An 11,977-nucleotide genomic window follows, 5' to 3' on the forward strand; every position below is an offset into this window, starting at 1 on the left:
AGAGAGAGGGGGGGGGGTACTTTATTTAACCAGCGCCTATTTATTATTTATATTATTATTTATTTGGTACCTATTTATTTATTTGGTTACTACAATAAAAAACATACTTATAACTTTTTATTTCTTTATTTTTAGTCTTATGTTATTTTATTTTAGTATTAATGTGATTAGTTATCACTATTATTATTGCTCAACTACGTTGTGGCAGATTGTAATCCTTATCAATAAATAAAATTTGAGATTTATAAACGTTAACAGATAGTAATTAACAGAGATTAAATGTTTATTTTTATTAATTTTTTTTATAATAACTAATATGGTCTGAATACAGTGTTTTTTTTTTAAGCTAACTTACATTCAATTTTGTTTGTTATGTCAATTTTTTCCTTCCTTTCTGGTTCTTTTGCTCTGTCATACCCATGTTTTCCTTTCTATTCCACTCTCTCACATCTCATATATTCAGAATTACTGGAAACATTCACAAATATTCAATTTACCATATTAAGTTTCATTTAAATTTATAGTTATATTGTTACCATTACCTTTATACATAAAATAAATAAATAATAAGAAAATTAAGTTATGAATAAATAAAAATGTAGAAACGAATTAAAATTAAACAGCAATAATAGTAGTACAGTTAAATACAAATGAGCTAAAAACTAATAAATAAATATATATATTTAATATTAAATATCCTCAGAACTAATTCCCATGTACTCGATGATGTAGGGAGAACACCTCTTCGAACCCTCTGACTTGACACATTGCCACAATATCAGAATAAACAATTATCAGCTACAGCGGGATTCGAGCTCAGGTTCTCAGATTTAGTAGTACAATAAAAAATAAATAAAAATTTATTATAAAGTATTATAAAAATAAATAAATAGATTTCAAAAAGAAATAATCATTTCTTCATTGGGCATCATACATCATCCCATGCAGGTGATGATGTATGATGCCCAGAGAATCCTAAACAATATTTCCCGCCAAGATCGCTATATCCCCTACGCTAACACCTAGGGCTTCGCGGAATTTTTCTTGTAATAAAGGGATGAATTTTTATTTTAGAAAAAAAATTGATATGTCATTAACACTCAGTTCAGTAAATACTGTGAGGTGGTGAGGTGAGGAGAATGGTATGGGATGGGGGAGTGAGTTATTAAAAGTAATCGATTTGTCCAGTTCGATTCAGTTGTCAACTGAGGTGTTTTTTTTTGTTATTGGCAAGATTGTTGTTTTTTGTGGTGTTTTTTTTTTTTTTTTTGTATTAATTTATACATTGTAGACCTAAAAGCACAGAGAGAAATCATATCAGTAAATAAACAGCTAGAAATAAGCAGAACTTTAAAAAAACTTCGGGAATACTTCCAGGAGTTGCATGTTTGAAAACAGATTTTAATATTGTGACTGGGGTGAAGATGAAAATGGCCAATAGAAAAGTCCGAAACGTTACTGAAATGTATAAAAAATATAAAACTGTGATAAGATTTTGTTATTATTTAATTTCATACTAAAAAATGTGAAACCACGTCCTTAGTATTTTTTATTAATATTTAATAATAACCCAAAATAATAAAGAAACAATAAAAGAAAAAGAATAACCTCATTGATTCAGTACAAAAGCCTATTTCTTATCTCTACTTCAGAGGTCAACCAAACACATTAATATTTGTCAGTAGTGCACTCAGGGAAGAGAGTGGCAGAACCCTAAACAGAATTTTTTAAAAATGTATTTAATTTTCATTTGATTGTTAACTTTATTAAAAATAAAAAATATATATATTTAAAAACATAATGTTATTAAATATATGAAAACGTCATTGTTTTTATGTTCATAAAATTCCATCATTCTATTTATACAATTTTTTTGTGAGATGCAATAAAAAAAAAAAATAATCAAACTTCGTGATGTCAATATAAATATTTCAGTAGAAAACAATTTAGTTCAGATTTGGTATGATATATAACTTTAATATTTAAAAAAAAATATTTCTTCCAATTACTACTTAATTAAATTAACACAGAGATGGTTAAATCGTTACTATGATGTTTAAAATATTTAAATGAAAAGAATAATGATCTTAGATTTTTATTTTTCCTAAACATTTGAGTTTTATATAAATATATACAATTATAGAAATTACAATATATGAATTATATTATATCGAATCTATGCTGAATTATACAATAGTTATATGGAAAGAGAACAAGAGGACTGTATTCTTATATATATTAAAAATTACATTTAGTTTTGAAAAATAAAATTTCTGAGAATGTGATGGCCGATCACGTTGAGGCGTGGGTCTTATAGTGCTTAGTTCAGAACATGGTAAGTTGCCTACCTAGATCAATTGATATTTATTTCCCGCAGGCCCTCAAGAAATTAATCACATTTCCACTCTGGGCCATTTAGGCCTGAGAAGAAAGACAAAAAATAAATAAATACAACTATTAACGGGTAATTAGGTGAATAGATTGGTATCTGGCTACTTATAGAACTAATTAAACTTGAAGGGACTGTTTGTCGTCCAAAATTTATGATACATGTAACTATTAATTAGCAATATCAAACAACGAAGATATTGCTAATTAATAGTTACATATAGATACTTAGTTTTGTTCTACTTTAGGAAATAAAATATTATTATATCCCTAGATCATTAGTATGCTACGGAATGTGTCAACGTAACCATACTTACTTTCGTATAATCCATCAATCAATGAACTGTTCTGAACAGAGAAAATTGAATTGTAGTATCATGACAATTTAAAAATATATACTGCAAGTTCAAAAATAGTTAAGTTGTCGAAGGTAGTTTATTAAAATTTGCTTGTGATTTCCTCTGATCCTACAGCCTCTTATTCAAATGAGCATTGAACGCTTTTACCGTACAACCTATTTTACTGTTGCTTATCGCGATAAATTGTAATCCTTTTTTTTTATTATACTGAACGGCATATGCCTTCAAAATATTTTCTTTAATATTTATCCGTATTATTATTATCCGTGACCGATAAGCTTCGCCTACATGAACATAAATTCCCATGGGAGGGGAGGCCAGTCGGACGTTGGGTTTCCTGTGGGTGAATGAAAAACGTTCTGCCATCGGCTCAATGATCTGTTGCCGAAGACCGGTAGCCCAGCTCTCGACAAATGTCGCGGATTTATCACTCCGCTCCAAAGGCAGAAAACTCATATCGTTGTATTGTAATTTGATTTAATCGCCGGTGAGAGAGTGGGCAATAAAATAGCCCACTTGCGAGAGAATCTGTAAGCCTCGGGTCCGAGGTCAGTCTGTTTTGCATATTGCTAAATGATATTATTATGTCTTGTTCGGGGCGGCTTTAGATCGAAACCCTGCCTCGGACAGTATATCTCCATACCGGTAAAATATATAATTCCTCATTAATTTATTCTCTCTCCGAGGGTAATATGCGGTCTGTGACAGCAACATATATTCGAGGGTGTTGATCAAACAGCCATTGTTGTTAATTTATCAATATTGATTGAGTAAAGAAAAGAAAAAAGTATGGCTGACCTTTCAGTTTGAAAACCGATTGAATTGTTAAGTAGCTTTAACACGTATTTATTATTTTCCTCCTCTTTCCAAGGCCTTCATATTCCCCTCTACTCGATTATCGATGTCTAATTAATTCAAAATCGATGTTGAACCCACTAATTTTTTTTTTTTTTATTATGAATTTATAAATTGTTTTTTATTTTTGTTATCAAACATACTGTTTTAATTTATATATAATCTTTACACTTTCTTGAGATTGGTTATAATTTTTTTAATAAAATAAATTTTATTTAAATTTCAGTGTTTTAGTTGATTTTTCATATTAGTCTATTTACTTATTAGCTTAAGTGATTATTAGCCAGAGAAATGGGGCTAAAAATGTTCATTGACATTATTCTAAGGGGACCAGAATAAAATTGTATTCCATTTTAAAACAGTATTATTTAAGTAAAATAAAGTTTATCTAATTTAAGTCTCAAAACGATTTATATTTCTTTATAAGCCTGACGTTTCGGCCATTCTCAAGGACAATCTTAAATACAAATTTAGAACCACGTCAATTTTAAAAAACTTTGTGCAGGGTATTCTGCCCAGGTTATTAATTTCAGTCCACCACTAACCTATTTTGTCAATTCTTCATATTAAATTAAAAAATAAACTTTTAATTATCACTATTATAAAATATCACTAATATAAAATTTTAATTATCACTATTATAATTTATCACAACAATTTAGCAATGTGACAAAATAGAGTAATTGTGGAATGAAATTAATGATCTGGGCAGAATAGTCTGCATAAAGTTTTTTAAAATTGATATGGTTCTGAATTTGTATTTAACATTGTCCTTGAGGATGGCCGAATTGGCCGAAACGTTGGCCTTATAAAGAAATATAGATTATTTTGAGATTTAAAATGGATAGAATTTATTTTACTTAAATAATACTGTTTTAAAATGGAAAACAATTTTATTCTGGTCCCCTTAGAATAATATCAATGTACATTTATAACCCCATTTCTCTGGCTAATAATCATTTAAGGTAACAAGTAAATAGACAAATATGAAAAATCAACTAAAACACTGAAATAAAAAAATTGCTCTCTATAGATATTGTTTCTCTATACATTTTGTTTCTACATAACAATAATTGACAATATGATAATAAAAAAAAAGTACGCATTTATATTCTTATAAGTAATAATGTTTTATTAATTCTTAATGTGATGTTAACGAAAATTAATCTAATTCGATAGTTATTTAACTTAATTTGAAAAAATAAATAATTTTTTTAATTGATATTCGATCAAAAAAAAAAAAAATCAAGCCCCCAAGAATTAAACGATTCGCATATCAAGTGCTATAAAAAATAAAATAAAAAAATATGTCCGTCTGCCACCAGTGACTTTTATCTGAAACTATTGAGATTTTGAGTTTTTTTTAATTTGGCCCAGTTGAGATTAGATGTAATTCTTGTTTTCTTTGGCTTTGGTAGTCTGGGAAACATTAAAAGAATGTGTCTATAGCCTTAAACTTAAATTTTAAACATTTTTTTCATATTTGTTGTTTAGTTTTCAATCTAAAACTTTTATAACAAGTTTTATTAGAATTAATTGTATATAATAATTTCATAGTTATTATTTAATTTAAAGAAAAAAATAACGCCCCCGGGTGGGCTCGAACCACCAACCTTTCGGTTAACAGCCGAACGCGCTAGCCGATTGCGCCACGGAGGCCGTGGCAGTTCCCGCCATAATAGAATTATGTATAATATATTTATTTAGTAACTCTAAAAAAAATTAATAATAATGCAAATATACAATTCAAAACTCTGTCTTATTTAAGTTGGAAAATTAACTTTTCTATTATACATATTTTAAATAATAATACATCTATAACAACCGCCTCTGTTTTTCAATTTATTCTCATTACTTACAAAGAAATAACTATGTTAGTGAAAACTTTTTCTGTTTTAGACCTTTAATTTGTTCAGAACATTGTGATTGGAATGATGGTAATATATTTCAAACAGTACAAGAAATTCGTTCAGATACAACACAAAAATACAATAAACACACAACTTTATTTAAGACCGTGTGAATAAACATGACATTTTCAAAGACCCCGTAATCCATGCAAATATATTTACCGCTTATGAAAATATCCGAATCATGTTTTCTATGTATTTACCATTCACACATTGGTAATATGCACCTTATATTTCATGGAAAAGGTAGGCGTTGAAAACCATAAAAAATATTTATTTATCTTCTTTGACTTTACATTTTTCTTTGGATCGTGAATTCACCAAGAAAACCACAATTAAATAATTATTAATTACCACACTTGGACTAGTAATTTGACCACAATATTTTTTATATGGCCTATATGTAATAATTTGAAATTTGGTTTTAATGGGAATAAGACCTGTTTAAAATTATTATTTTTTGTTATTTCAATTTATAATTACATACCTATTATTTATAGTTTGTTTTTTTATACAGTTTAAATCACAAAACATAAATAATCGTAGTCTATCTTAGCAATTAGAATTGTATTGTAAAAATCAATATTTTTTAATTTTAAAATTGGATCACATGTGGTGACAAACAATAACTAAAACATCAACTTACTATTGGCTCGATCCGCAGTTTCATTTTTAATATTTTTCTTTTGTTATAAATTATTTTTTTCTTCTTTTTTTTAACCATATAGCTCACAGTGTCGGGGCAGCCGAGATCTATTTCCTAAAAACTTTATCCTTGGCCAACTTCTTGGCTTCGCCTTGGATGACACCTCTGTCCTTGCCAAATTCGATGTGTATTTTATTTTTTAGTCTATAATAAAGCTTATAAATAAAAAGACCTGAATATCCCGGGACAGAATCCTAGACAGCATTAATTTGACCTCCTAATGAGGATAGAAGAGAGTAAGTAGTATGCAAAGAGACTTGAAGTGAAGAGGACACAGCAGATGGAAAGAAAATTAATGGAAGACTCAAAGGACGCTTGAGAGATAGTGTCCTCCAAAACAAACAGTAGATTATAGTAAATGTAATGAAACTAACGGATAGAGATAAAGGCTGGCAGAAATTGGAAAATGGGCTATTATATGCGCCACTGAGCTATGAAAATGAAACAAATATTATATAATCATGTATTGACGTTCGCATGAGTTTTCAGTCTTATAGAAGGTGGAACTCAAATGTTAATCAAGTAACTTTCAGTACGTTCAGTGTTGGTTAAACATATATCATTAATAATAATAAAACAAGTAACGCTACAATCAATAAAGGCCAGGGGCTCAGTACTTTTGTAAGGAGTACTGTTTCCTGAACAGTAGTTGTTCATGATTACGCGTAACCGCTAGATGTTTACCCCAATGAAGGTTACTCACTTTATACAGGCTTGGGCTCCTTTAATAATAATACATATATATATTAAATGTAAGATCTACGTGGAATATACGACGGGAATAGAAGATGGAAGATATAGGATTTAATTGTGGCCGTAGGAAGTTGGCAATTAGGCAGCTGTTACTATCTGCGCCCACTCTTATGCTAATTCTTTCTAAGATCAAAAATCAAATCGGCAAAACTCAATTTCTTTTATCCGTTTTCCGCCTTTAGGGGTACCGGTTGACTTAATATAAATGCTCCTGATCGGGATCACGTTATCGTAAATTGACATAAAATTAATATATACGATTAAGAAATACGATAAAATATACCAAAAATAAAGTAGATATGTATGTATATTAATATATTCAGATATATCACTGGTCAGATAAATATACTTTCTCTATTGGGAAGTATATCTGTCAAACGAAATTAGTTAATTGGTCTTTCATAATTCTTGTAAAAAATGTCAATAACAAGCTTATTATCTAGAAGGCAAAATGAAGTGTTGTAGAAAACTTTTGAAGAAAAGTTAAATGAAATTTTACTTCTAAATCAAGTATATTTCTTACTGTTTTTCCCCTCTTTCATACTATTATATTCTTTTCGTAAAATTAACAAAAAATATTGAGTTATTTTTTTGTTTACAAATATGGAAGCTCTATTCATATGAACGACGTATAAAGGTCTATTGCGTAGTAGCTGGAGTAGTGGTTTCCATGATATTCATCAAAATAAATTAACAAATTATTTATTTTTTATTATTCTAATAGAGCTCAAAGTTTTTCTGAAGTAAAATTAATTTTAGGAGTGCACCTTAAATACTTCAATATATACTTGTCATTGATATTTCCTGTAGCTGTTGCAAAATCTAGATGATAATTTAGCCGTTTTCTAACAGAATAAAAACGTGCAATTATTTGTTCACTTGAAAGAACACAAAAATGAATTTTGTGTAACTTCTGGAACAGTCGCCAGTTTGTATTCTTCCTAACTATGCCTGGGAGACTCATCAATTTAGTTAGCCACCCGGACTATCTTCCTATAATTTACTACATATGGACAACTATCTACTTCCGATATACATAGTTTTCATTAAAGTCATAAAAAATTGGGGTAAAAAAACTTTTTTTTTTGTTTTATTCTTTTTTTTTTATTATTTTGTAAGTTTATTGACCGCCACCCGGACTATCTTCCTATAATCTACTTCATAGGGACATCTATCTTCTTCCAATATACAGAGTTTTCATTAAAGTAATTAAAAATTGGGGTTAAATAACTTTTTTTTCTCCTCTTATGCTTTTTGACATTGTTGTTGTTGTTGGCTGGGGCTTTAGGGCGTAAAATCCTGAGGTCATCAACGCCCATTTTTTGACATGGTATTTAAGAATTCTAACCTGTTTAATTTGATATTATGTTAAATCATTTACACATTCCTATGTATGTTTTTTATCTTACAGGTTGTTGAACAATCGATTAATATCGACTTTTTTTAGAGTTTGAGGCCAATGGTCAAATTCTCCACTCACGTTGAATGTTTGCGGCTTTAGCGCACTTGCTCAGCCTCCACTGACTACCAGTGATGCGGCGAGAAGGATGCGCTTATCTTCAGGTCCATTGTGTAAATATTGTATATTAGAGTGTAAATGTGACTAGAGACTATATTATTTTATTTATTTATTTTTCATACACATAGTTTTATTATGTTCATTTTGTTTATTCTTCTGTTTGTTTACATTTTAAGAGAGTTTTTTTTTTTCATTCGTTTATTTATTTTAGTATGTATGAGATCATTCATCACTATTACCTTTTGCCCACAACTGTGTGGCAGATTGTAATATCTATCAATAAATAAAAAGTAAAAGAGAGAGTTTGAGGCATTTCGTAATGAAAGTTGATATTTCTTAGTTTCAGTAAATGAAGTTCCTATTGGTAATGAAGTCGACTTATAAACATCTTCATGACACTTAACTCTAAAATTTTTAGTAGAAAGCAATATTTTCAATGCAGGGTTTTCTTATATTTTAAAACGTATTAACTGCGATGATTTTCCGTTCAGACTTGATCTGAGTGCGCAAACGCAAAAGTGCATTCAGACGATGCAAAAAACTTTACAGCCATTTTTTTACTTTTATTTTATTGATTTTTAAAAATTTATTTTAGCTATATTGTAGTAAGCAATCGATTTAAACTGTTGTCCAATTTACTTCAATTATCCTTAAGTAATAATATTACCATCGATATTTGTCTAATAAACCCATCCTTTGGTGGGGCACCCAACCATATGGTGCTATCCAGCTTAGAGATAAATTTCAAATATCTGTCAAGATCCAAAGAATAAAATCTTGCCAAACTTTAAGGCCTTAAGCTTAATATTGTCTTGTCTGCAGCAGCATCGGCCCGAAGCCTGGGCGGCTTATTTTTCATTGCATTACGGACCCATTGAATATAATAATAGCTTAATAGAATAATAGCTTGGCCTTACTATTATAGCCACAATAGGTTGGCAACTTGGAGAATAATCCATCTTTCCTGCTCTCATTTGGAAATAATAAGAACGTTAACTAAATATAATTTTTTTTTTAGAACATGACTTATTGTATAAACAATTCAAAATATGTCTTCATATGAGTCGTTTTCTTCTTTTATTAATAAATATAGGCTATCTGATATTAGATAAGTAATTTTACTTCATTTATGAATTAATTATATACCAAGCAATATAAAAATAATACAAACAATAAAAACTCATAGTAAAACAAACACTAACAGGATCAATACCCTAATGATAACAAGCACTGATAATAGCCATTCAATCGGTAAGGGATGGTATCATTTCGGGAATAGAGTACACATTGGCTACATATAATAAGAATAAATATTTATGATTCTCTTTCTCGATACTGTCTGTATTCAGAATGTTCTCTACATTAACATAAGAAGGTATTGCTGCAGGTACCTCTCTCTATATACACTAGATGATAGATAGTGTAGGCTGTTTAATATATATTGCTAAATATATAATTTAGAGGCACTGCAGATTTCTTCATATTTTATAATGTAAGATTTATTTTGTAGATATTACAGTAAATTATTGTAATATATTATATCGCAAATAGCATATAGAAAAATATTTAATACATTCTAACTGTCTGTCACCAATTACTGCTTAAATTTTCATGACTCTCATGAGACAGTATGATTACTCAAACACAAATGATAAGATCTAACACGAGATCCCGTACAACCCACGTAGGTGACTTAAAAAGTAGTGGCCCAGTGACGTACCCACAACATATTGCATCACAGTTGCCAAAATACATATATTGATAGCCACTTAATTCTGTTCTTTAATTTATTTATTTTATTCTGTTGTTTGTTTACGCACTAAACTAATTGTAAAAAATGTTTCATTCCTCTGACAAATACTACACCAGATGTTTTGGAATATGTTTAAAATTAACATACTTTTATTCAGGAATTACTAAAAAGCAAAAGAATGTACGTAAAAAAAAACTCTCAAAAAATGTACATATGCCCATAAATAATAAATTAAAATTGTATGACTTACCGCACTATTATTGTACGTAAATGAAAACAAATTTTGTAAAAACAATTGTCGAGGGTTTTGCATTTTTATTAATAGCTTATTACAATCGTAGTTTTTTTTTTTTTTTAATTTCGAGTATTAAAAATTGCAAACACAATTGCATTAAGTAATTTGAATGTTTATTATCCAGAAATGCAATTCTTTCTGTGAAGATCTCATATTTAGAATGGGGGCCGTTATGATTCAGCATGATACCATATTCATTATATTTTAATTGTTCGTTCATATATTTTTTATTTAACATTACCAATGCATTTGTCTGTCTTGGATAGGTAGTGTTTGTTTAAAATTATGGTTTGATAAATTCAATTTGCATGCAAATTAATTAATTTTAATAGAATAATCAGCATTTTTTAAAAATATTTCAAATTTTTATCCAAAGTGAAAGTTTAATTTCCATATTCCTGAATATTAATTCCATCTTCAAGAGTTTTGATTTACTTTTAACGCCATACGATTATCTTCTAATATTTGCAATAGAAAATTACACTATATTTATGGGTTTTGCCTAAGGAATGTCAACTTCAAAATTCTTTAAAAAAAAATTAAATCAACTTAGTAATACTTATTTTTTATTATTGTAAATATTGAATCAGAAAATTATAGAGGCATAATGTAATTTGGTTTATTTAATAATTTTGTCTTACGTTATAATTACTCAAAATAGATATTAATACGTTTCTTAATCGGCAACGTAACTGTTACTTTTAGGAAGTATATTTATGGAATCGATTGCTTATCATTTGTTAATGGAAAAGTTCCTTCAAGATGTGTTATGTAGCCGTTCCTGATGCAGGAAGTTAACTTACGTAATCGAGGGTCTGTGTCGGCCCCCACACATTTTCGATTGGTCCCGGTATTGTTTCTTTATAATTGACTATTATGCAAAATGTAATAGTTTTGTTCGAAAGCAATTTAGTAATTTTCGTCCAATGGCTGGATGAAGTATCATTAGAATCAATGTTTTATATTAGTTCTCCGGTATTGAGACAGTTCATTTTCGAATGATACTAATATTGCTGACTCGGCAGTTCTGATCAAGTATGCCGTTGGGGATTTCAACATAATTAAAACTTGTAAGTTTTCCAATAAAACAGTTTTGTACAGATATTAGTGTAGTAGCCATGTATTATATATCAATTTGCATGGTTTTATGTTTTATCGATTTTCTTTTCTGCAATCCATGATTCTTTATTTTTGGGTTCTACATGAAAGAAATGTTAAAATTATTTTTTATCACATTGTATATATGTATACGTAGTTGACCGTAAAAATTGATATATAAGAAGATGGTCAGGGTTGTGGTCAAAAGAGAAACAAAAATAGTTTACAACTATTTATTTTCCAACGTTTCGCCCCACTTTGCAGGGCTTCATCAGGGCTAAAAAGATACAAAAAGATAAAATGATAAGATACAATGATAAGAATAAAAATACAAAGATAAG

At 28.9% G+C, this 11,977-nt stretch overlaps 1 long non-coding RNA gene and 1 other non-coding gene across 3 annotated transcripts in view; one reads left to right on the forward strand and one right to left on the reverse strand.

The window, feature by feature from the left end:
* LOC106682189 (uncharacterized) overlaps nucleotides 1-11,977 on the forward strand; it is a 704,551-nt gene that overhangs the window by 589,051 nt on the left and 103,523 nt on the right. The window lies entirely within an intron of this gene.
* TRNAN-GUU (transfer RNA asparagine (anticodon GUU)) lies at nucleotides 5,188-5,261 on the reverse strand. Its single transcript has one exon. It is a non-coding gene; the product is annotated as a tRNA-Asn (tRNA).

This window comes from Halyomorpha halys, unplaced genomic scaffold, assembly GCF_000696795.3.
Source record: "Halyomorpha halys isolate HHAL.00 unplaced genomic scaffold, Hhal_1.1 Scaffold394.1, whole genome shotgun sequence".
Taxonomy (NCBI): Eukaryota; Metazoa; Arthropoda; class Insecta; order Hemiptera; family Pentatomidae; genus Halyomorpha; species Halyomorpha halys.